Here is a 27,669-nt window from a genome sequence, read left to right on the forward strand (position 1 = left end):
CCGCCTAAGTACCGCTGAATGAAAAAAAGCATCAAATGATATAATTTTTTCTCGTCATGAAAATAGCCTGAATTCCCCGACAGCAAAATTCAAAAGTCAAACGCACATAATCCGAGTCGACCTATATACGGCACCATGAAGGTAAATAAGCGCAGATTATAAATAATTTGATACGGATATAAGAGCTCCCGATTTTTTGTGTCGGCAAGCCGGGGTCGCGAGCACGACGTTTTCAAGTCCAGAGGTCGTGAGTACAATGATTAAATACAATTTGGACGAACCCGAGGCACCCTCTAGCGCTTCCGGGAAGTCTAGCGACTTCCGGCGCCCGTCTTCCGGTGGGATACCGCACGTTATTTCGTACTTTTTACAAGTGGTACTCGGGCGGGAGTACCTTTTCCGAGGTTTTCGACGCTAAAACGTTGTGTAGCGATATTTTATTCATTAGTTATCGCACACACAAAATGTATTTCTATTTCTCCAATTTTACTATCGCTTATAGAAATTTTTATCTGTCTCGTGCCGAATCTTAACTGGTTCTATACAAATTCAGCATCAATTATATCTATTATTAGTACTCCATTCTCGTTTGGTCCATAAAAAGCCAAATGCAACAATTTATATCAACTACGCTCCTTATAGACAGCCGTCGATTGATTTAACGACCGAAAAACAAAAACTTAACGCCCCAATGTTTAGTTCAGTTGTTTCTTGTCTGTCACTACTCAAATATACAGTAAACAATGCAAGTGAAGCACGCGCGGTCAATACAGCAGCTCAGAATAAAATAGAACTTTACTCACTTAAGAATAAGCTTCACAGTTCAAACAAAACATCAAAGTATTATGCATGGGTAAGTTTGTGCGGCGCGTTCCAAATTTCGAATCCGGTAAACGGTTCGCAACTCTAACGTCAAAGTGGCAGATGTCATATTAGATTTGAGGTTAGAAGCATGGCGTCCACACATGTTACAAAACGGACGGATTGTTTGGAAATATCCTAACGACGGACGTTAAGTGATTGTTTCGTCTCAGACAACCATGCTAGATGTCAAATAGACAAATAAATTCCGAAAAAATATGGTTCCTGGATAAGGTAGTCGTATCAAGATATTTAAAATCCCAAAAGGCGTCAAATAATCACATTAAAATTAACATTTGATCAGCTCACTATTTTTTCATTCATATTTTATTATTATTATTCTATTTCGACAAGTAAATGTGGACCTTAAAAGTCTTCATGGTCGACTTCCACTAGAATTTGGATCGTTTTTGTGCAATTACTGGTTATAGGGAATCCGTTGTATAATGTACACGACACGTTTATCAGACTATTTCTGCCGCGATTCTGACATTCATTTCGGTTTATAGGATGACATGTTTGGCTTGAGTTCGATTTCATATCCCAATCCAAGTATGGCTTTCGCCTTGCGATGTGCGGAACTGATATTACAATTTTCCAAAGTATTATAATTAGCGTTACCAATGGTGGGTAGTATGTTACTCAGAAAGAAATATAACATGACAGATCACAGAAGCATTTGATAGCGCAGGCAGATTCATATCTAACCAACTCTGTATGCAATGATGGCTATAAAACTATTTTGATTCTTTGATAATCCATCATTAATTATTTCAGTTCTTATTTCGAACTACCCGCAACATACTAGTACTAATCAACACCCATTCTATACACATAAATAAGAGTACAAAATTGCACTGAAAATTCAACCAGCTTGAATGTTTAGAGTTAACAAACTGTGGCCTTTTCCCCAGTGATTTAGCACCTTCCTTTAGTCCCAACAAACGTGTTTCAAAACTCTTAATTGGTGTCAAATATATCGAAGTTTACCGGTTCTGTGTGAAGATAAATATGCGACAACTTGAAGGGATAGTAACGTTAATTATGCTGGGTTTGATTTTGTGAATTCGTTTGTTTATGTAATTTTATATAATTTGTGCAATGTAACAGGCACGCTTAAAGCACTTGATATATTGCGGAGAAGGATGAACGAGCTAATCTGATGTCAAATTGACATCACAACGTGTATACAGCCACTGAAGTCGCATGTTCAATTCTATAGTGTACTAGCCGTACTGGTACCGCTTCGCTGGGCATTTAAAATTAACATTATTATTTATTGTCATTATCATTAGGGAGTCCAACACTCATATAAATATTAGCCTATCCATTAAGTACATGTCTTTTCCATATGGGTACCAAGTCTCAAGTCAATCGGATGCATAGTTCAGTAATTATAACGGAACATTCATAAAAACCACTGTAGATTTATATATTAGTATAGATAATGGTTGTTCCATCCAAGAGTTTCAAGAGACCGGTAGTAACATATTCCCGGTAGTAATACACGGATGGTGGCAGATACAGGTGCGTTATAAACAACAAAAACCGGGTAAAAGTTCCGGGTTTGATTTGAAGTCGAGAGTCGGCGCCTGTGGCTTTAATCGCAGGTAGCGATTCCGATCCTTGGTAGATGTAAAGCTGAAGGGCACGAATCTTTTGAGCTTAGGTCTCCTTCAGGGGCGCACGGCCAGTAGTTAGCAAGCTCTGCCTAGTTCATAAGTCCAACTACCCGTCTCGATAAGGCGGGAAAATAAAACATTCAGTACACGACGTAAAACGAAAGGCTTCTTTCACATGATTGTATTATACAACTCAACATTTTAATGTTATCTATTCATGTACATTTTTACTCATAAATATATTTACATAAACATACAAATCTCAATACACAATCTTTACAATGAGATAAATCATGGCGCCACTTCGACACAGGCTGAAAATACACTCGGATCTGCTATCGCGAAAGCGCCAGATTAATTACAACTTTATTAATGAATCTACTTAATGTAAACCGAAGTCCTTAATTCACAATAAGGAATACAAGGCATTATGTGTGCCACACGTGAAATTCGCGGATAAACTACTCAACGTGGACAAAATGCTTATGCAAATGAAGTAAATGCCGGCTGGCAACACTAAGTCCGTGCACGAATGAAGATTAGGGTTGCAAGCTGCGGATTCGACTTACATATGCCGGTATTAAAGCGGTTTTAGCCTAAGACAAGATTTCGTGTGTGTTAGATTTTAAGGTTCATAGTTTTGTCACGATTCAAAGTTCCTAGTGAAGTTGAAAGTTCAGTGGAAAGAGACGTTTTGTTACCCAATGTGTAAGTAATACCGTCGGATTTATTGCGTTTAGAACGGACGAAGTAATTGTAATCAGGCTAAAAACAACATTAGTTGTATCCATATTTCGCCCATAACTTGTCATTACTTTTTTTTTATTGTTCGTGTAGGCAGACGATTATACAGCCCACCTGATGGTGAGTGGTTACCGTCGTCCATGGACTTCAGCAATGCCGGGACAAAACCAAGCCACTGCCTACCGTTACGTTCTCTCTACAAGCCCAGTTTGAAGAAGGACATGTCATAGCGCTCGGGAAACACTTAACTTACTTAACAAAAAACGCTTCAGCCCCAGCTAACAACCTTGATTGTCATAGATATCGCAATCCCACTGCCTCAAGCCATGAGGTCAACATTTAGTATTCTAATATGACGGTCCTAACTTTCAGAGCAGAGCGCACGAGTACTTTGCGGAAAAATTCAATAGGGGTAGTATCCGTGCAGGGTTTCAATGTGGCTTACTAACAACAAAATCGGATTTTAACTATCAACTTAATCTAATAATATGGGAAATTCTACTATCTGTGCTCAAAACTCTTTTCCCATTTCAGTGTTCATATAATTGTCCTCTCTATAAGCGACAGTGCATTCAATTGTAATACTCTTTAATCATTAGTTCAAGTTTTTATTTACTTGCGTTGTCATTAATTATCTATCTAATACATGTTCCCCAGAGACATCGTTTCGGATTAGACATCCTTAAGTTCACGTGATATTAAAATATTTATAAAATCTAAACACACAACATATAGATTATAATTATCAGTCATCCACTATCGTATCGGGATAGTTTTACCCAAATAACTACCCACTAATCTACCCGTGGGTGGGACATTTAATAACTGCCCATAAACCTTCTGTAATTCGCTTAATTAAGATGTACTCAGAATGTAATAAAAAAATCCGTTAATACAATAAAATTGGGCGCCTGTAAACAAGTTACCGCGATAATAAATAGCTTTATCTAAATTATTTTACGAACGCTGTAAATATACCGCTATATGCACATCGAGTGGGGTCAATTGAATTAGTTTGTAGTCAAACAAACTTAAAATTAATTAGTACCTTCAGCTGTATATCTCATTTTATTTCTACCGATGAAACATAAAATATATTATTGGTCATTATCGTAAACTCAGAATTTATATGATGGTTAGTTAGGCTCTCTTATAACCTTTATAGTTGAGGTTGACTCAACGTCACCTGTGAGAGTTTAAATATGTAAAACGAATTGAACTCAGCTTTGTACGTGCTATTTGAAATATATAATTATTCTACCGTATTTTATAGTTGTTCAATAACGGTAATATTTATTATTCAAAACTTTTTTTCGATATGCAAAAAGCCTGGCACGTCTATAAGTTTAGTATAACAATATATTCTTCTTCTATTCCATAGTATACTAATATATTATATTAATAACTTAATGGGTTCATTAACGAAGTCCACTATGAAAAAAAGATTTCAGATTATTGACAAAATGTTAAAAAACTGGAAATGCGCTTGCAGAGGAACTTATTGGTATATAACGCAACCTTGAAAATAATTTAAGAAGTCATCCGCAGTTTTATTTCGGTATTTTTCTGGGAACGAGACCAGGGATCCTGTCAGGCAATTACGAATTTATGGACACACCCGCGTAATTCATCATTAAGCATATTATTCTTACATTTCATAATGATATAGTTCTTCCATCTCGAAATTCTCATCTGATAAACGAATCAACAAAAACAAATTTCAATTTACGTCTCCTCACTACCTCCTCTCTGGCCCGTCTTAACGCAAATCCCACTTTGATCGACTTCCAAACTGATTCTCCCAGTTTCGAAGGGTTAGATATTCCGAACACAGTGTCTTCGACGACCTTAGATTACCATATAGTTAAACTAATAAGTAGTTTCGGGATATGTACTGAATTCGTGCATCTTCATTATTTTGTTTCGCACCAAAGTTTTTTGTCCAAGAAAACCTTTCGGCCAAATTCGACTTTGAATTTGTTCTTTGAAATTTCCTGTTATCCAATTCGGGGAGTAGCTCCGTTACATTAATACGGTTTCGGCATCTCGTAAATAAATCAAAGAAGAGACAAATTATTATAACGTCAACAACTTTTAAAGAAAAGACAAATTCAACACGGCCCGCTTGTTAGAACACGAAATAAAATATCTCTCGCGACAAGCAAGATACAACGAAACGAATCAATATCGGCCAGACAGACGGGAATCATATATTTTTCAGCGAAACAACCACGCAATATTAAAACTGGCTCTGTAGAAATCAGGACATCGGCAGTTATACCTAATACACGGTACATAACGGTAAATGTAGCATTTGCGAACTGTAACGGCTCATAAAAGCACACCGATGCTAGCGAGGCACCATAAAATCTCCCGTATTGGATATCGGAGGTAAGAGAATGTCTCGTAAAACCGGGACTTATAAAAACGGAAACTTTGGCGTCTTTTAAGCAAGCGTTAACGCCGGATTTAGTGGGTATGAATTATAGTTTATGATGCGGGCACGTTAAGGGAGCGTTATGGTTGCCGTGGCATACTCGGAGGCACCGTTTTATCGATCGTTTCAAATAATAATTAGTGCGCAAAGATGGAATTAATTGAATAAATTTGGACGCTAGAGAAATGGGATGATCGCGAAATTTGAAGAATACATTTATTTCAAATTCTATCTTTGTCTATTTTGTCATATCCTTTTTTTTTTTTTTTTTTTCGGGTAGAGGGCCTACCTCCTACGAGGTCCCCGCGCCTAGGGGGCGCGCGGGGTATGTGAGACTTAACGATCTGCAGGTGTTGAGAGCAGATCGCGGGCCCAAGGATTTTAGGGCCCACCCACTAAACGACTCCCCTGCACTCTTACACCCGACGTCCGATCTCCGTCCGGGGTCAGAACCTGGACAGAGTAGGGGGGTTCCCGCGGTCAACACTACAACCAGACACGCGGCGCCACCCCGAGGACGCCCGACCGACGGGTCGTCGAGGCGATAGTCGACGACCAACGACGTCGGTCTCCGCGGTACGGCGGCCCTACCAGGCCGCCCGGGTGGTGCCGCTGGTGTTCCGGGATACCCCGCTGGGCCAGAACCAGCCTGCCAGGTCGGAACGCGATACACCGCCGACCAGGTTGCTCTTCAACAGTATGTTCGGCGACGACACCGACGACGAAAATGCGGATCGCATCGCAGTCCGCAGCTGCCGACGCGCCGTCCTGTCCTCCTGGTGCCAGCGCGCTAGAGTGACGGTAGCGTGCGGCGCAGCCTCAACCCCCTTAGGTCGCCCCGTGACCATCACCGGGAGGAGACTGCCTCCTCATAGGGGCTGGAGCTGGACAAACGCCCTCCTCCGACCCCCGGCTCGACGGCGGCGGCACGGCGCCGAGAGGGAAGAAGAGCTCTCCCTCTCCCGTTCCGCCGCCTCCTTCTGCGAGATGGTGGACTCGCAGAAGTCGAGCATCGCCTGCCAGGACTCGTCGCTGCCGAGCATCGTAGCCACGACGGTCGGAAGCGACAAGTCCGGTCCTATTTTTGCAACGAGGACGCGGCGCTGCTCCGCGAAAGCGGTGCAGTACGCGAGCGTGTGCTCCGCCGTGATTTTGGTCATATCCTGAACCAACATTATATGCAGCTAGGAACGCAAATACGGAATACGTAAATTATTTGAAACATATATTTCGAGTTCCGCAAAGACTGAGACTATTTCAGTATTATATATTATTATGTACTCGATTACGCTTGTATATTTTGTTATTTTTTTACTCATAAAATATTTTTATCTGCATATTTAAAAATGGAGAATAAACTGCTACGTTATCAGAGATGTAAATGCGTTTGTTTTTTTAATTATTTTTTTATTGCTTAGTTGGGTGGACGAGCGCACAGCCCACCTGGTGTAAAGTGGTTACTGGAGTCCATAAACATCTACAACGTAAATGCGCCACCCACCTTGAGATAAGTTCTAAGGTCTCAAGTATAGTTACAACGCCTGCCCCACCCTTCAAATATATAAAATTTGTATTAACAAAACGCACCGGCGTTTCCTTTTAACTTATTAGAAGTGGAAAGGCAAGTATTAAATTATTAATGCAGGCGTAGCACCGACGAAGTCAATGTTAATTTTCTAATTCGGACACCTCTTAATTGACGGGACGGATTCTTACGTCAATCTGTTTTTCTGTTTTTCTTTTCTTTTTTTGTCGCAGCGTTCCATTTCGCTAAACCGGAACTCAAAAGCGATCCAACAAACGAATTATCGCGGACGGCTCTCATCCAGCCCACCTTCGCTCTTAATCATTACAATTCCATTAACAAAAAAGCAGGGTTGCCCAACGCTATCGTGGTACGTTTAAAAAGACGACCAACCTTTAACCCGCGGACGGCTTGTGGGCGTCGCCCTGCCATTATAACACTTCTGAGCTATTTCGAGTGTCAAATTAATGATTCGAAACAGTGAGACGATAGTTCTGACCCCATTGCTGTGAACCCTAACGCTCGTGACGTGTGGCGCAAGTCATCAAAAAATACAGTTGGGAAAAACTGCAGGGCTTTAAAACATATTTTTTTTACTGCTTAGATGTTTGGACGAGCTCACAGCCCACCTGGTGTTAAGTGGTTACTGGAGCCCATAGACATCTACAACGTAAATGCGCCACCCACCTTGAGATATAAGTTCTAAGTCTCAGTATAGTTACAACGGCTACCCCACCCTTAAAACCGAAACGCATTACTGCTTCACGGCAGAAATAGGCGGGGTGGTGGTACCTACCTGTGCGGACTCACAAGAGGTCCTACCACCAGTAATTACGCAAATTATAATTTTGCGGGTTTGATTTTCACTTCACATTACAACGTAACATTAAAATACTGTGGGCCATTGACGCTCTTTACAATTCATACATAGTTTCACTTACACTGTGTCTGTATACCCTATTGTGAAATAAATACATAAAAACTATTATATGTCTCATATTACAACGACATTTTTGTGTGTAATTTAATAGCAATACGATGAGACACCAGCTCTGAAGTAAACAATAAAACCAGTTTTTATAAGTTTTCCAACGTTCTTTTTTTTTGCAGAAACCTTGTCAATACCTTCTCGACTATTAACTTTTGTTGGAGGATAAAAGTTCCCGTATAAAACTCTAACTTCGATTTATGATATTTTATTAATATCATTTGATGTTTATGCACCTGGAAATTTATATATTTAATATGCCAACAAGCTGAGGGTCTGTCGGATGGTAAGCACCTTCCGTGGCCCTCGGAAACTGGTAATGTCAGAGACAGTCAAATCTCTGCATACCACTTTTAAAACTCATTTGAAGAAGGGTATTTTAGATAGCTTTAGAGGTTTTCATTCCAAAATCGGATAGTACATGACAGAATTTGTGCCTTAAAACCACCAAACCACAGTGGTGAGCGTGGCGGTCTCAGAAAATAATAGAACACTGTAAAGAAGAAACCCATAGACACAGCCCACTGAGTTTCTCGTCGGATCTTCTCAGTGGGTCGCGTTTCCGATCCCTTGGTAGATTCTGCGAAGCACTGCTCTTGCTAGGGCCAGTGTTAGCACCACTCCGGTTTGAGCCCCGTGAGCTCACCTACACGTTAGGGCGAAGCTGAAATAGCCTCTCAAGGCTATCAGCATAGGTAGGTAAAAAATGTAAAGAAGAGAAACAATTAGCGTGTCGTCTAACAGTATCAAATAACTTTATATAAAAAAAAAACTTGTATGCGATATTTTAAAGATAACAAACATCATGTTGTACTTAACTCGTGCCTTGTCCCAAACTCCGCTTTTTCTGTGTTGTGAAAGCGTTACAACGCGGATAATCTAATCGTTACAAAGCATCTTGAACTTTTGCATGAACCGCCTTCAATGTGTATCGCCGTGACGACGAGACCATAACTAGATGTAACTCCCTTTCATTTTTATGTCTCGTTCTATGATTAATTTGCATATGAATTCAACAATTGATTCGTGTTAGATAACATGGCGAAACTGGGGTGTCCGCTTCAGGATATTGTTTGATAGTTTCTATTCTATTGGCTATTTCATAAATATGTGACATTCATACTTTGCACATCCGCACAGCCGCACTTTAAAGGCAGCGACGAGAAATGACGTCATAAGTTAGCAAATGCTAATTTATGACGCTATAAATGCTATGCTTTTGAAGTCGTCGTGGCCTAAAAGATAAGACGTCCGGTGCATTCGTATCTTGCGATGCATCGGTGTTCGAATCCCGCAGGCGGGTACCAATTAATCTAATGAAATACGTACATAACAATTGTTCGAGTCCGCACGGGTAGGTACCACCGCCCCGCCTATTTTTGCCACGAAGCAGTAGTGCGTTTCGGTTTGAAGGGTTGGGTAGCAATTGTAACTTTACTGAGACCTTAGAACTCATATCTCAAGGTGGGTGGCGCATTTACGTTGTAGATGTCTATGGGCTCTGGTAAACACTTAACACCAGGTGGGCTGTCAGATCGTCCACCCATCTAACGAATAAAAATATGCATGTTTTTTGTTGAATAACAAGACATGTTTTTTGTGTCAAATGGATGCCATTCATACCTTCTACAATTTTATTTTATGCTCACCCGTTAGTGTCCCGTCACTATTAATTCAGGAATACCTATTTTAATCTAACATCTGTTCCCGTTGGTCCATGACTGACTCGATGTGGCACATTCGACCTAATTTCTAAATCTGCCCGTAGACGCCCGGATTAACACACATTTCAATTATGTCCGTCCATCAATGTTCGCACGTGTTGCCGGTGGAAGGTCGACATGTGTTTCACTAACGTACACATTCATTCATCTCCTTGTTCTTATTAGTGTTCATTTATTCTTCCACTTAAAGTCTACTTTTGTTTGGCAGATTAAAGCGCTTTTATTTAAAGACTAGCGGCCCGCTCCGGCTCCGCTCGAGTCTTTAACAAAAATTTCAACGATATTTGACGTTGTTTTATTTTTTAAAATAAATTAGCACATTATTGCGGCATAACTAAGTATAATAGTTTGACAATTGCTGTCGCGACACTTTTTATAAATAATAATGTGTCCCACAAAGTCGTAGTACATTATTTTATTCTATCATTAATAGTTTTCGCAGGGCATGCGATGTAAAGAATATTTTAGATAATTTTTTTACACCGTGGGTTATTATTGGAATTTTAGTAAGGATCCCTAATTTTTTTCAAAAAGATTACAGTCTATGTCACTCGGGAATAGTGTAGCTTTCAAACAGTGAAAGAATTTTCAAATCGGTTCATAAGTAGTTTCGGAGCCTATTGAATACAAACAAACAAACAAATCTTTTCTCTTTATAATATTAGTATATAAGTATAGACTAGTCAAACTCGGCTCGCTTTGCTGGCTGACCTTTGGTTTGATTTTGATCCGATCACTATCAAACTGCACAGGAGAACCCTTTGCCCAATCTGAAGATATCGTAAAAATTTCATCGAGATGGGTCCAGCCGCTTCGGAGTCCACAGGGAACATACACACATTGACAAACAGAAGTACAATTTCCTTTGTATTTTATCACTTAGCAATCTATTTGCAGAAGATATAGTTATATTATTGTCCTTGATGGGTGGACGATCTGACGGCTAAACTGGTGTCGAGCGGTTGTCCGAGTTCATATACGTGAATATATGCTAGCTTATTGTACAAAGGCTGTTTGTTTGCTGTACTGAACACGACATTGTCAACAATTGTTTTATGTTTTTTCCTTTTTTTCCTACCTAAGCTGATAGTTTTCGAGAGGCTATGGCAGCGTAACCGGACGAGTGTCAACAATAAACACAAAAAGAAACAAAACTGTAGTTTTAATCGGGTGTATGATTTGCGAAAAATATTCGAGTGGCGACCGCGTATCGGAAGAGGTAACGTGGGTAGGTTTCTCATAAGTTCGAGGTTCTATTGAGGTCCGCGGGTATCCTCTGGATGGAAGCAGCGCAAGACCGATCGTTGTGGCGAGGCTTAGGAAAGGCCTATATCCAGCAGTGGGTGTCTGTGGGCTGATAGATAGACAGTGCGATTCAAGAAAATCGAAATCTTATACCATTAAACGAGCAATTCTTGTATATTAATATACTATATGTATATAATATGAACCTCGGAAACGGCTCCAACGATTTTCATAAAATTTAGTATACAGGGGATTTCCGGGACGATAAATCGATCTAGCTACGATTTATTTACAGAAAATGTTATTAAATTCGTGTTTTCAATAATCAACTCTTCCCGACATCTATTGGCGAATAATAATACTATTTTTCTTAATTGAGGGCAACTAACCGCTTTAAAGACACAACAAGATGGCGTTATCAATAAAACAAAAAAACGAGCAAAGCTCGGTCATCATCTAGTAAAGTTTCGTTGGAATCGACATTTAAATATTTAAGCGCACGTTTTTTTTTCGGATACCATATCAGATAATACCACTTACATTACAAAATAAATTATTACAATATGTAACTTATATTAAAGACGTAATTAATAGCTTTTCGCATGCACCCTAATCTTCATTTCGCATAGAACTAGTTGCATTGGCAAATTCTTTCAATTTTTTTTGTGTTCACTATTTCGTTCATTCATCACTATTGTCAATAGTCTAGGGTTGCCACCCTTACTTTATAATAAAGTATTGTACGTGATTTATGTGAATAACAAAGTACACGAAAATACTTTATCTGGTATGATTTGGTTTCTTTGGGATTTTGAAAAGTTTAATCATATGTCTTTTTTCGTTAAGCGAAAAACATCGATTTCTGAATCGATGTCGCTACTCGCCTGCGCCACATACTTTTTTAACAAATATTTCTGAGGGCAACTTAACCTCAAATGACAACAATGTCACTGTCATTAATTGTTACAATTGCTTGTTAATCATAAAAAATATGTATTTAAACATAATAATAACCTATTTAAAAATGAATTGCTGTTCGTTAGTCTCGCTAAAACTCGAGAACGGCCGGACCGATTTGGCTAATTTTGGTTTTGAATTATTTGTGGAAGTCCAGAGAAAGTTTAAAAGGTAGATAAATATGAAAATGCTCGGAATTAAATAAAAATAACAATTTTGTTTTGCCTTTGATGTGTCCCCCGTCGGACGGATTCCTTTTGTTTGTTTTAATTTTATTTTATACAAAAGTTTTGGTCTTTTATTTATAGATAGAGGCACTACGAAGTCTGCCGGGTCAACTAGTAATAATAAATAAATTGTACTTTATTTTAATACTATGTACTTTTTTCCCACCAATGTACTTTATTTTGAAAAAAAGGTGACAACCCTAATAGAGTCGCTCCTGCAAAAGTTAACCATCGCATTCACGGTTACATAATGATCTTCCAGGGGTACATGCGTTATCCGAAGAATGTAGAGCCATCAGCACTGCGCCGGCGCAATTTTATCTTTGCGAATCAAGATTTATGACCTCTGTTCAAAGCTGCGTAATTGCTTCTCTCTCTTTCGTAGAGGATAGAAAAGGACAGATGTCGTCGGTTCAGCACTCAGGTTAATGGAAATAAAGAAAAAGTTGTTGAACGTTTTACGCAGTTTTAAGTTACTTATGAAAGTATTTTTAATGGAAAATTCATGGTTAATAACAATGTTTATTTTGAATAAAACCCCATAGTCATGAATAACTTAATATCTGCTTAATAATGAAATACTTTCGACTCAGTGAGAAGTCGCATCCATATCTATAGTACAGTCCGGTCTGCGCGTATTTGGAATAACCCCTTAGGCTATTAAAGATTAGAAGGAAAAAACAATTTTGTACAGACAGTCGCACCGAAAAAAAAAGCACAAATATTAGTAGTGATCGTGTTTGAGGTTTGAAGGAATCTTTTTTTTTTAATTCACTAGTGCAAAAAAATACGATATGTTGCTGACATCTTAAGAACTGATTATTGTTGCGTATAAAACGGAATCACGCCGAATTTTTTTTTATCTTGAAATACTAATACATTATGCAGGATCAGTTTCGCCACAAGACGTTTAACTTTCTAGTGTCACATTTTTAGAATCTCATTCTCTAAAGCCCTGGCTCTATAAGCCATGAACGCATATACTTATGAGTATATTCGACGTTAAATAATTGTTCATTTACCTTACAAATTGGCCTGACTTTTCAAACGGTATGATTCAAATTTCATTGAAAACGAATAGCGTAGTTGCTTAAAGTTAAATGGATTAAGTAAATGAAAACAATTCTGTATTTGAAAATATTTTTAGACGAGATCAAATTTTCGAGTTAAGCGAGATTACAACATTTTGCGATCGTCGGCGATCTATTCATTCGACAGAAATCCGGCGCCAGTAACCGTTCAGAAGATATGAAAGCGGCAAACGTTTAGCAAAAGGTACGGGAACAATTGCGATCGGGACGCCATCGTAAGGTGACGTTAAGTCAGCTGTTGCAAGTCCGCCATCTTGGACTTTTTATTCTTTTCGATTGCAAGCTTAGGGCAAACGTAGCCATTGGTATACGACTTAAAACGCTTCAATGCTAAATCAGCGAGTTTCATTACTGCAATTTGAAGTTAATTCTTGAAAATGTGCTGGTTACGTCTCCGATATTAGGTTTAAATTTTCAGAGCGAAATCTTGAATTTACCGTCTGGGTGTTCTTTAAACAAATACAAAAAAAAAGTGTAAGCTAAAAATTATCTATTTCCAACATTCCAACAAGACTTTATAATGAAAACTAGATTAAAATTTTATTCAATATTTAATGATGAGTTTTTTATGTTGTGTGTTTTTTAAGACTTAAGTAAATAGAAAAACTAATGGAGTTTATTTTTTAATATACAAACGCAACATTTTGATTAAACTGTTAGATAAGCAGAACATTTTGCTAAAAATCCACATCGACCGCTTGAAAACACCGCGAGAATTACGGGGGAAACTTTTTTAATAACGCTCCAGATATCCAGTCTCAATCGAAAAATACGTAACAAAACCCGCGCACAACGGTAAGAAAAATGTATAAACATGTCAGGGGACCGGTTCAGGTATAGCATTTTTTATTGAATTGAACACCTATGAAACTAAAGGGACTCCAAATCTCCCTACCTTGTCATACACCAAAGCGACAGCACCTAAGAAGCGAGACGGAAACACCCCTTACAAGATGCAATACGACAAAGAATAAGCAGCAATAAAGACGTGACATTCGTGCAGATGGTTGATAAAACTTAATACCGGCCAGTTTGTTCGCTCTTCAACTATTAAAAGGCAAGGAACAGATACGTTGTTACCCGCTCTTTAGTTCCCGGGACTCATGAAAACATTAAAGGAAATGGCTCTCTCCGGCGAGATCGTATATTGCCTTCCGCGTTGGTGGTATCGGCGAGGCTTTTCACTGTTATATAAAATAAAACGGAAAACGTGAAATGTCTCAATGTAGAAACAGACAAAATAACATGTCAATTTAAAACATCTATATTGAACAAAGATAAGGTTGAAATGTAACGATATAAACGAGAGTTATTTTTATCATACGATGTTTGAATTCCATTCGAATGTTTTCTGTTGTAAATGACAAATGTTACTTCATCTGTTTCGGTTTTTGGATGGCTTTTAAAATTGGAGACTGTCTCGGACCAATTAGTGAGAGAGAGGTCCGATACATCGGATGCGAAGTTTGTTCGGGCCTTCGGTCCCATTTTTACCTGATGTTATTACGAGCGTTGACAGTGGCATTAAGAGGGTCGCAAACACGTGCGACAGTTTTATTATTATATTATAGATTAATGACCTTTAATGGGATTTTATGAATGAAATCCGAAGATTCAATTCGAGAAACGTAATTCGATGAGAGCATTAGCGCGGGACAATTCTCAGTAGAGTCGAGTTAAACAGCAGTCGTATTGTCGGGAAGACAGCCGTGATCTCGATCGACACACGGATCCCCTCACTGATGACGCCAAACTTCTCGAACGAGATCCCGAAAATAGCCTTCGAGACGATCTCGGAGTCATACGAAACTCGTAAAACCCTGGCACTGAGACTCGACTCACCACCGCTCCGTAATCTTACATAATTTAACCGTCGCGGCGTCGTGTCGCTGTTATCGTTACATTTCTCCTTCGACACGCAAATCCTGGCGAATTTATAAAGGGAAAAGTCAGTACGTAGCAAGTTTTCGCGTGAGCGGAATCGCCGGATTGTTACAGACGTATTTCGGTGTGGGGAGCCTCGTAAAGCTGTGTTCGTAATCGATCGTTTGTTCGGCTGATTGCTAGATTGGAAAACTCCATTTTTGCCGCTTTAATCTGGAACTCCCGGCGACTCCGCGCTGACGAACGGCAAGTTTTACGACTTAATTTTCCGCCTCGGAACCTCAAAATTGATTGACAATAGATTGTAAAGTCTATAATTCCGAAACAATTTCCATTTACAGTAAAGTTCGGAGTCGGGATCCTAATGGCGGCCCAAATTATTTCGAAGGCTTCGCGTTCGAGACAATAAAATAGCTTTTCTATAACCGTTCTGCTCGGGGCCGTATAGCGGTGTAGCTTCCTAACGCGCTCCGACGTAGCTCAGTTTAGTAATAAAAGAATAGAGTGTTGCTAAAATCTCACGATTGCTAACAGGTGGAGGTGGGGGAAAAACGAATATTTTAACTGATGATTTAATTTAATTTCCGTAATGTAGTTAAGTGCTTTTTTTCCTAGCTAAGCTGATAGCCTTGAGAGGCTATTTCAGCGTCTAGTAAGTGAGCTCACGGGGCTCAAATCGGAGTGATGCTAACACTGACCCTAGCAAGAGCAGTGCTTCGCAGATTCTACCACCGGATCGGAAACGCGACCCACTGAGAAGATCCGGCGAGAAACCCAGTGGGCTAGTTAAGTGCAGTTGCGAGAGGTTAGAGGGAAACTTGAAGATCTCTCTGAACTACGGTTATTTGATTTCATAGCTTTTATTTAATTGACGGCGTTAGCTCGCGGTTTATCTGGTGTTTAGTTGACGCCGACGCGCACATTAAAACATTAGGCGAAATTCTTGATAGTGAAATACATGTTACTCTTAACACACGAATGCTTCGCGAATCAAATATAGGATGGCGGACCGACCTGGATGAGCATGTTATAGCCATAAAACTGATCTATTGCGAAACAAAGAAACGCTGAGTCTCTTTCGGACAGGAAAGGGAACTGTAGGCGTTCAAATTGAACTTAAAAGCTGTCCTCAGCTTAGCATAAGCCGTCTAGACAAAATAAATTCAGACGAGACATTTTCTTAAGTGCAAAATATACGTTTCAATTTACGTGCCAAATGACTCATTTTCATTTATATTCGTAATGTACATTTGTTAGGTTTTTTTTCTTTATATTTTTATTTGGTTTCAAGCTTTTTTTTTATGTTAAATTTAAAAGTGTAAGTCGAAAAGAACATCAAACGTATAGAAATGGCTTAAAAGCTTTTACATTGGGCATAGTTTACTTAATTACACTTGTCGTGTTTATAGCTGTTTTGACACACAAACTTTATCTCGGAATTTCGAAGTGGGCTTCGGTTGGATAGCAGGAAAAATAAATAACAGAACATAGATTTATCGGCTTAAGCTTAATGCAAATGCGTTTGACTAATCGATTATATATTCTGAGCATCTAAATGCTATATGCACTGTGGTAATTTAGGGCTGCGACAGAATTTTAGTTCAGTTTCTTATTCGTATTACTGAATTGTTTGAAGATTTGATGAGAATTTTATCAGGCGTACGTTTTTAAGAATCAAAATTGTAAAGCATTGTGACATTTAGAGAATCCGTTTCAAAATGCTTTTAGAACAGATAAATGTTTGTTATTAGTAATTATATAGAGGAGTGAAAGGCGCTTTTAGGTTTAAGCGACATTTTTGCAATTTTACAGGAGAGCCATTTAACGTTTAAAATTTGGAAAAAATATCATAACAAAAAAACTTCTTCAGCTATTTAAATGGGATAAACTTCATTGAATTTCAATTAAAAACATCTATTTGTTGATACTAATCTATACATCTATACATATAAATAAAATTAGAGTGTCTGTTTGTAATATTGAAATAACCGCTTTTTACTACATGCATATGAATATACATACACCAAATATAATGGTAAATACACCAAAATAACATTTTTTACAATTTTTGTCTGTCTGTCTGGTTGTTCCGGCTAATCTCTGGAACGGCTGGACCGATTTTGATGAGACTTTCACTAATAGGTAGCTGATGATATAAGGAGTAAATTAGGCTACTTTTTTTAGACTAGCTTCGCCGCGCGGCGTCACCCGCCTTTATTGTCGTACCGCGCGCAACATGGCGGGACTCGCCTATGTATAGTAAAATTTAATGTTTCCGAAGCGAAGCGAGGGCGGGTCGCTGCTATTAAATACAACAGACCTTTAATTACAAAGATAAATGTCGCATATTAAGCGAAATGTCACTTAAATCAAATAAAACCTTTCGTTTTTTTTTTCCTTCCTATGCTGATAGCCTTGAGAGGCTATTTCAGCTTCGCCCTAACGTTTGTAGGTGAGCTCACGGGGCTCAAACCTGACGACGATGCTAACACGAACCCTAGCAAGAGCCGTGCTTCGCAGAATCTACCACCGGATCGGAAACGCGACCCACTGAGAAGATCCGGCGAGAAACTCAGTGGGCTGTGTCTGAGAGTTAGTTTACTCGTCGAGCCCTTCGTCGGCAAGCGACGGGTTCGACGAGAACGGTGACCGGTGCTTGAAGTACCTAAAGGCACCCACTCTACATTATATAATATTCCCGTAATTGATAATTATAATGCCTTGAGCAAGATGGCTAACCTAGCTGGACTGTTCACCTGGTGACATGAAAAATATTTGGAAGGCACGTCCATAACTTTATTACTGTACGAGTATTATTACTGCACAAGTATGAGTTGGATGATTTCAATCTGACAGAAATTTCGAGCCTAAAATATTCAAGGATTTACAGTTCAGTGGAATCCAATCTCAACTCCCAGTCTTAAGGTTCGTTTTTGAGTGAGCAATAGAAGTTTGTACTTTGAAAGCATATTTTTCGAAACCCTCTCGGTTTTTAGTGTACATCGACTTACATGTATGTGCATTCAAGATATTCTAACCGTTATTATAACAAAAGAGATGATGTGTTCTTGAGCAAGACTAATGGCTGTGTCACATTGAAGGGAGAGGTCAATGTTATGTTTTCCTAAGAGGGTTTTGTCATTACAGTTTTCAGTTGTGGATACATTATGAGTTCGTAGTGAGATACATAGCTATTTGCTATGAGTGTTTGACATTTAAAAAGCTTTTATTTTTAGGTGCGGTAATCTAAAATCTAAATGAATCAGTAACATGCCCAATAACATTGCTATTTCTAACGATAGTTTTTTTTATTTTATTAAATCACGATAAATGTTGTGTGTATATGTGTTTTTTATTTAAGTTAAGAAGACTATTCTTAAGTGTCTTTGTAGTCAAAAAACCATAGACTAGTCAAATTTTCAACGATGGAATACTTTTTTTTAAACCATCGCTAACGGAGAATAAATGAAAACTTTTACATTATGACATTGACGTTTAATGTCGCTTTGAATAACGCAACCGTAGACAATGATTAACGCAAAGGCATCACAGAGAGAGAAAAAGTTCAGATATGTCACAATGAGCTGTCAAAATTAATTAATCCACCAGTAAACAAGAACGAGTCTCGTTATAATCTGACCGTCTAACGGTCACGCTCGGTCCAGTATTTTTTACTGTTAAATTTTTTACCATTGATACCGTTTAGAGGCACGTCATTGTTCTTATCCGAGTCCACTTACTGTGACAGTTTCGAATCATTAATATTTGTTTCTTTAGCCGAATCATTACCATTGTATTCGCCGCGGGAATATGAAGAGATAAATTTGAATTGGCATGGTGTCGTGTGAGCCCGCACGGGTAGGTACCACATCCTAACCTATTTATAGCACGTAGTCAGCCATCGTGCTATAGGGTGGCGGAGTATACGTTGTTGATGTCCATAGGCTCCCGTAGCCGTCGAATCCGTTGCTTGCGACGAAGGGCTCGGCGAGTAAATTAGCCCACAGAGTTTCTCGTCGGATCTTCTCAGTGGGTCGCGTTTCCGATCCGGCGGTAGATTCTGCGAAGCACTGCTCTTGCTAGGGCTAGTGTTAGCAACGTCCTTTGGTTAGAGACCCGTGAGCTCACCTACTCGCTCGGCGAATCTAGTATAACCCCTCGAGGTTACTAAAATAGGTAGGAAATAAAAACAACTTTTTCTTAACATTTAAAAGTCGTGGTCCGTATTTGGTGTTACTTACTACACAAACACTGCGATAATAAAATACGATTCACGTAAATCCAATTCGTAGTTCCTAGACTATGTATTTTTGCAAAGTTTTTTTTTAACAATGACACCACTGCATTTGGTAAAATTTGGTTTGACATTATTGTAGGATACTGCCTGTGATGCCACAGTAGGAACAAAGATGGCGGAAATTTTGATTACGAGATTAATTTTCAAGTATTTCAGTTGACAGTTTATTGAATATACCTGTTATTTATTCGAACTTTACAATACAATAAACGTGCTATTTACTTACATAATTATCTTTAAGGGTTTTTAGCGTTTGTTTTTAAGGGTTTTTGGCATCCCGCGTTTTCATTATTGCTTAGTGCGATTAATCAATCGATACAGACAAACGGAACGGAACCCATACAGCCACTATAAGAAATACGTTAAGAAACAGGGTCGGTTTTATTTATACAATATCTACTTTAAAAAAGCAATTATTAAAAGCGAATAGGTATGTGTTAGATTTATTTATTGATATTATTTTTTGAAACGACACAGTTTAATTGCCGAAGAATGTTATATCACTTGCTATCCTGCAAAAAGGTAAGTGGCGGTCGTAAACTACTTCTACGGAGTACGATCTCAAACTGAGGATAGGCGGAGACATTAACTTCGGTAACCATTTCTAAGAAGAGCGAAACAGCTAATCAAAACAACACACGTATAATCTATTTTAAGACCACTTATTACATTAGCATCGAATAATTTGCAATAATAAACGCGATAAATTATGCACAATATTGCCTCGTTGCGGTTAAAGGTTAAATTGGTTATGATAATGATATTGAGTTTGGTTTAGTGGTCAATATTTTATGTGATAAAACGCGAATTAAGCTGGCGTATCATCTGACATTGACGGTGTCCACTAGCCGCGGTGTCTTCGATGCAAATAAAAAAAAAATAACTGCTACATTGTTTGCTATTATGTATAAGCTAATAAAGCCATGTGAAGTTTCATTAAAATTCGGCTTCGGGTGAATTGATGAGAAACTAAATACTCACAAGCTTTGCGTTTATAAAATTAGCAAGATTTATACGTATTTAAGTTTATTTAGAAGAATTTTATTTTTATAGTACAATCCAATTAAGAAGTCAGATGTCTCGGATTTATGTGATAAGCATTTCATTTGAAAATTTTATAAACGAACTATTCCTCATTTGGTTATTAGTATGAATTTAGTTATTCAATTATTGATATTTTAGAATGTTTTAGAATGAACACTGACTAATGTGCAGCACAATATATTAAAATAAAATATACGTTACATCATTCTATAATATAATTAAGCTGCATGCAAATCTTGGGTCATTGTAAAAACAATACATTAAAGTCAGGCCGTTTCCTAGAATGTCTATAATAAATCGAATCTGGCAACCCACCAAAACGTTTTGCATTAAATCAAATTTGTTGTAATTCAGAATACAATGGACTGTAATTTTATTGAACAATAAAAATAACTTGAGACTATGACTCAGGTACAGTTAGAACATAAATAACGTGAACATTTCAAAATGCATATTATTATAACAAACTTTTATATTTAATAAATCTGATGTATGCCATCAAATCTCTTTCTAACGATGCGGCTTAGAAAGAGACCGTACTACACAGTCATTTTAAATTCGGCCACATTTCGAAAAGTGAAACGTCATAAATCAAATTTCGAACACACCCCCGCGTCACGCCAAGAATGTTGCCGCGCGCATCAATCGTAGAATACGTAAAACGGAACGCGCTTTTTTTTTTTTCGTAGTCAATTAACCGGTGGCGGCACTATGTTGCCGCGACACATGTCGACATGTGTTCGACAAGTACCGATGTGACACGCCACATTTCCGGACTCGGGTGTTTTTTACCCAAAGGCATACTCAAAAAACCAACGCGACACGTGCAGGCCGCGAAAATTAAGCTTTTGTTTTCTTTATCCCCTAATTTTGTTAGCTATAGTCGGCGTTGTGTGTAAAATCGACCACCCATCCAATAAGGACGTTTGCGATTTTCTAACCCCGTCATTGAAGGGGTTATCGACCTTTGATGCGTTACGATTTAAGTCATAACTTGTTTTTTATTGCATTTGTATTTACTCATTAAGTAGTAGTAAATAATTTATAAGTGATACGGCACGAAGGATGAAAAAATAGTTTTAATAGTTTTAATAAAATAAAGAACCCATTTTTACGAGAAAATCATCGGTTTTTCTTATTCACCAATTTTGACAATAAAATTGTGCGATCCTATGCACGTTTTTAATCAAATTCTGATACTAAAATGTCGAAGGCGACGTACAGTAGCAATTGTTCTGTTTTTGAAAATTTGCATGAGATGTGTATGCTCAGTTTGTTTGTTTTCGCTTATTATACCTTTTTATAGTGGTTTTGTTAAACACTGTCCTACAAAACTGACAAAGAAATACAAAAATATGGTATTACTATAGAAGTATAGAATGTAATATTTTTAGAATTGAAAAATAAAGGTGTTAGGATCCATATGCATTGGGCATAAACTAGAATTCATTATAAGAATTAAACTCGTAAGTATTTTAACTACATAAGTTTGCCTGTGTAATTTTTTTTCTATAATAATGAGACGTTGTTTTGACGACGAAAAAAAGAAAAAAGTTTATATGTAGGTACCCACTGAGTCGCATCTGTGCAAAAATCACAAAATATCGATCCGTGCATTCTAGATGCATGAAAGGACCAACTTATAATCTTTCGCATTTAAAACATTATAATGTTATTGTATTCCATTACATAATTAAATCGGTACATCAATTATGTTTTTCACAGTTTATAACGTTCAAATTTGAACTTAATTGTCGTGTTCCGTTGAAGACGGTTGAACATAACTATCCATTACTTTGTTCTGTGTAATTACAGGTAAAGATTCGACTGTGATATCGTGCTTCGGTGTTGGGTGAAAGTTCATTGTTTTGCCACTGGTTACGCCATCTACCGTGTACATTGTCGAATTTACAAACACAAATATGTATAACCGCGACTGTATTTCTGTGTATACAGGCTTAACACGGCTATTTGTGTTTCCCTAATGTATGGATAACGTGAGGTTTCTATTAATTAAGTCGGTTTAATTGTGCTCTAACGCGATCATTCGCCTAAAAGCCTCCGGATTCACGAATATTGTTTTACATCATTACACTATAAAATTATTGACCGTTCTTGTGTTTATGTAGACCTGTAAAATAATTTGAACCATCATACGGTCTATCTGATCTGTCAAGATTTCTCGCTTCGTCTCCTAATACACGAACGAAGATACGAACGGTTATTAACTCAATTACAATTAAAATTTTGAATATTCAACGACGAAACTTATCAAATAATCGTTAAGTGAAGTTGGACGACGCTGCGACGGTCAGCAGTGGTTGTACAGTTACAACGAACTGTCTAATTAATACTCGCCCACTCGAATTCGAACCCGTTCCAGGGCTTAGTGTTTAATAGCGGGACGTTGCACGCTGAGCGCATCTACAATGCAAATCCATAAAACATCGTCAACAATCTGCGATCCAGTATCGACGCATAACAGTCCGCGAGTTTCCTCGCCACCACACCATACTGAATCGAGACTATCGATTTAACTCTACACGAGGGCCGCAGAAAGAATTCCTTACAACAATGAGCCGGTGTAACAATAAATACCTTAATGATATCCCGAGATCGAAGAGAAAAGGCGTCCGGCGGCGGCAGGCGGAACCCGTCCGATTCTACACCACAGAAATCCACTATAACATATCGTGAAACATCACCACATAAAGCACAATCTCACACGGGCACTGCAAGAATAGTAATTCACGGCACTGGTTTGGTTTTGGTATGGAAGGTTGTTTTTTCGTAAAACAAAGCAAGAAACACACTCCTAACTTTAAGCGACCGACGCGCACGGTAGCCGGGCACGAACTGAACTGGTTTTACTGGGTGCGAGGGGTCGCGGGGCGGCCCGACGGGTGCGTTCGGTTCGGTTTTATGAAAATATTTCGTGAGTAATGCACGTGTTATGTCGACGAGTGCGTCGGCCTAGAGCGTCCTCGGGTCTCTGATTGAAGCGCACCGTGCACTGTGCAGCGTGCTGGAATAGATAAAGATAATGAGAATGGCAGACGTGTCGCAGTGGACGCAATCGCCGCCGCAAGACGAGATGTGAGGTCTTTGTCTCTTAAGCAAGAAACGACGATGCACTAGCGTTAAAAGCAGAACTTTATAGACTTAGTTTTCCTTGCATATCTACCTACAATCGAATTTACTATTCGATATTACGTCGCGTGCACCTCAATCGTTGTATTTTCCCGACAGTATTGCCTCGGTAAACATAGATATGATTGCTATCTACGACTACATTGATCCGGACATTTCGTTTACAGCAGAGCTCACGAATGTTTGCAAAATATAAAAAAAAATACAATCGAAATATCATATCGAATATAGTGTTACTGATGTAGCTTTCAAAATTTCATTCATTCTAAATTATAACAACAAGATTTGCAGTTTTACAAAATCAATTTCTAAACTATAGTTGCAGTCAAGGACTACACGTAAGTTTCGATTTTTTGATTGTATATATGAATACTTTTTTATCTCTGTCGTTACTATGACCGTGATCTGTAAGGTATAAAGAAAGGAAAATCTTGGGTGGATTCTTAAAATTTTACATTGAAGTCGATATCAAAGTTAAACAAGAAATGACCTTTAATATCTACAATACTAATATAACAGAGAAATACGACAAGACATCGTTAATCACGCGAGTAGATCTATTAATTCGAAGTTTTAGATCGATGCTTAAATAAATCAAATTCGTGAGCCCCGGACGTTTGAAAGAAAAGTTGAGTTAATTCCGAAACTAGTTTTTGTGCGGTAAGATCATTAATAGAGGTCATCTTAACTACGATTTGTATCATCAAAATATACGTACCTTTTGGCTGGATTTATATGATATTTTATTATATATTTTTACTTTGTATTTTATTTTATTTTTATTGCTCAGATGGATGGACGAGCTCACAGCCCACCTGGTGTTAAGTGGTTACTGGAGCCCATAGACATCTACAAAGTAAATGCGTCACCCACTTCGAGATATAAGTTCTAAGGTCTCAGTTACAACGGCTACCCCACCCTTCGAACCGAAACGCATTACTGCTTCACGGCGGAAATAGGCGGGGTGGTTGTACCTACCAGTGCGCACTCCCAAGAGGTCCTACCACCAGTGATTACGCAAATTATAATTTTTGCGGGTTTGATTTTTATTACACGATGTTATTCCTTCACTGTGGAAGTCAATCGTGGACATTTGTTGAGTACGTATTTCATTACAAAAATTAGTACCTGCCTGCGGGATTCGAACACCGGTGCATCGCTACATACGAATGCACCGGACGTCTTATCCTTTAGGCCGCGACGACTTCAACTACTTTCTGTAGTTACTTACTTAACAAATCTCTGTGGCCACTAAATGTTTGTGTTACTTTGAATAAAAGATATCATGCTTAGAAAACTTGGCCTATTTAGTATTTTCTTCGGTCTTCGTAGGCATAATCAAAACTATTTTTTTGGTTTGATTTCGCGTGTTTTATAATCTTTATATTATTTCCGACATTTCGAATAGTTTACAGTTTTCGTGGTTACGAAGGACTAAGGTATTATTACGATAATATCTGAGTATTGTACATTTTAAAATTTATTGTTCTGCTTCTTAAATCGATATAATATTATAACGAAAGCCGACGTACATTAAAGGGAATTGAAACTTAAACACAATAAGTGTTAACAAAGAACTGGCCATGGTAGGCGCTTGTTTTTTAGCAAGTATTTTTTTATGGCTCAGATGGGTGGACGAGCTCATGGCCTATCTGGTGTTAAGTGTTTAACGGAACCCAGAGACATCTACAACGTAAATGCCGCCACCCACCTCGAGACATGAGTTCTAAGGTCTTAGTTTTTACAGTACATCGGCTGCGCCACTATTCGTAACAAAAAGCATTAGTTCTTCACGGCAGAAATAGGCAGGGTGATGGTACCTACCCGTGCGGACTCACAAAATGTCCAGTAAGCCACTAGTAAAACCAGCTCTTCTTAGTTGAACCCTGATTTGGTTTATTCAATATTGAAGCGAGTATCTAGAATTTCTCATTTCGTAAAGCTCACATAGAATATTATACTAATTAAATAACTTGAAATGTTTCGGATATCTGACATACTAAACGGTACGTACCTATCTTAATCATGACTACGATTAGCGAAATCCTCTAGAATTATAAATATGTCTTTAAATTCGAATCTAAATTCAAATTTAAACACGTAAATCTTATTGAAATTTAATTTAGGATTTAACTAAAAATTGGTATCAACGCCGCGTCTGGTTACTATCAGATAGGAAATGGTTGAAAAATTAAACACAGGTCAATCAAAAAACTATTAATTAGTTGGTTCAGGTCTTTATCGACAAAAGTTTCGATTGAAAAGGTCTTAAAATATGAATGTTTTATATTTGCTCTCGACTGAATTTTCATTGCATTTTAATTTATTTGGATGAAATCATGATATGTTACACTATTATATTTAGTCAATGATACAATTCTATTTATATACACTCCTGATTTGTCTTTATAATCCATTGATTTCTCTTAATCAATTCTTGATATTTTCTTCTTATCTTGATTCTCTTTGTTAAGATTTATCTTCTTCTGTTTACGTATTGTCAAAATTATTTAAAATTTTGAGATGGTAATTCGCTGCTTTTATTATTCGCTATTTAAACGGCTTAAGTTAATTATTTTGATAGGAAACACCAGCGAAATCGCTTTAACGATGAAATTTTCATATTAATTGATGAAAAATCCTGTCACTTCGTATCGTAGTTAATTTGGCCAAGAATTCATACATGAAATCTAGTGCCAAAAATAAACAATATGTTGTGGTTGCGCCTTAAGAGAAAACAATCTTAATACCAGGCTATAAAATTGTCAAAAAAGAGTACAAATAAGATGTGTGTAGTTTCATAAAATAAACAGATCATGTAATGCTTACAGACTACAAATTACAAAGTTAAATACTAAACAAAAACCATTGTTTTGTATTTGGACATTATAAAACTTACCTTTAATAGAATTTTACTTGTAGGATGATTCCCAGTGAAGTCAAAAAAGTGAGTATAGATCGGGTCGTCATAAAATGTTTGCTGCAATCAGTTGAACATTACCAAGCTTTTTACTGGTGGTAGAACCTCTTGTGAGTCCGCGCGGGTAGGTACCACTACCCCGCCTATTTCGGCCGTGAAGCAGTAAGGCGTTTCGGTTTGAAGGGTGGGGCAGCCGTTGTAACTATGTTCGAGACCTTAGAACTTATATCTCAAGGTGGGTGGTGCATTTACGTCGTAGATGTCTATGGGCTCCAGTAACCACTTAACACCAGGTGGGCTGTGAGCTCATCCATCCATCTAAACAACAAAATAAAAGTTTGACTATCATACAACACAAGATATTTGACAGATGCCTTAATTTCGCTTACGACATTATCAACCGAACAATATCACCCGCTTGCTGGAAGATCTTCCCTTTGTCATATACCTCCAAACCAAGGCTTATTTTAGTGTCTAGGTTTTATCGTATATTGAAATTCTTTTAACAATAAACAAGAGAATACAGTCACGATATATCTTTTCATTTTGAAAGGAACTCATATCAAGTTCAAAGCACGAACCTCCGCGTCTCCTGATGTATCCTCAATAAGGACATTTTCATAACGATCAATAAGACCTTTCATAACGTTATCCCCCAAATTCCTCAAAATGACCTACCTCTTGAAACAAGATAGGGAATTGGCTGATCCGCTAAAACTTCGCCATTCCCGATACGCTGACGAAATCTTTATAGTCAAAGCAGGTATTTCTGTAAAAACGCACTTTCGATATTGCGGTGTAGCCCTTTGATGTTAATCCTTGGATTTGGGTTCGACAAGATTCTCAGCGTGTTTGTATCCATATAATGTTTGTTGGAAACAATTTGAGTACTGCAAATCTGGTTAAGTTTGAGCTGTGCTCGGTTATGAGATGGAGTGGTGTGGAGGTCAAGT

General features: G+C 38.0%; 1 protein-coding gene across 7 annotated transcripts in view; it reads right to left on the reverse strand.

Moving 5' to 3' along the window:
• Positions 1 to 23,635, reverse strand: part of Cirl (Calcium-independent receptor for alpha-latrotoxin) — a 374,591-nt gene extending 350,956 nt beyond the window's left edge. For 6 of the 7 annotated variants that reach the window (XM_089739688.1, XM_089739687.1, XM_028169765.2 and 3 more), the window contains exon 1: positions 23,245 to 23,633. The gene's annotated coding sequence lies outside the window, so the exon portion shown is untranslated. Of the gene's footprint in view, positions 1 to 23,244 lie in introns of all 7 variants that reach the window. The other variant, XM_028169766.2, reaches the window with a different exon arrangement.
• Positions 23,636 to 27,669: the final 4,034 nt, after the last annotated feature.

This window comes from Bombyx mandarina, chromosome A1 (genome assembly GCF_030267445.1).
Source record: "Bombyx mandarina strain Sakado chromosome A1, ASM3026744v2".
NCBI lineage: Eukaryota > Metazoa > Arthropoda > Insecta > Lepidoptera > Bombycidae > Bombyx > Bombyx mandarina.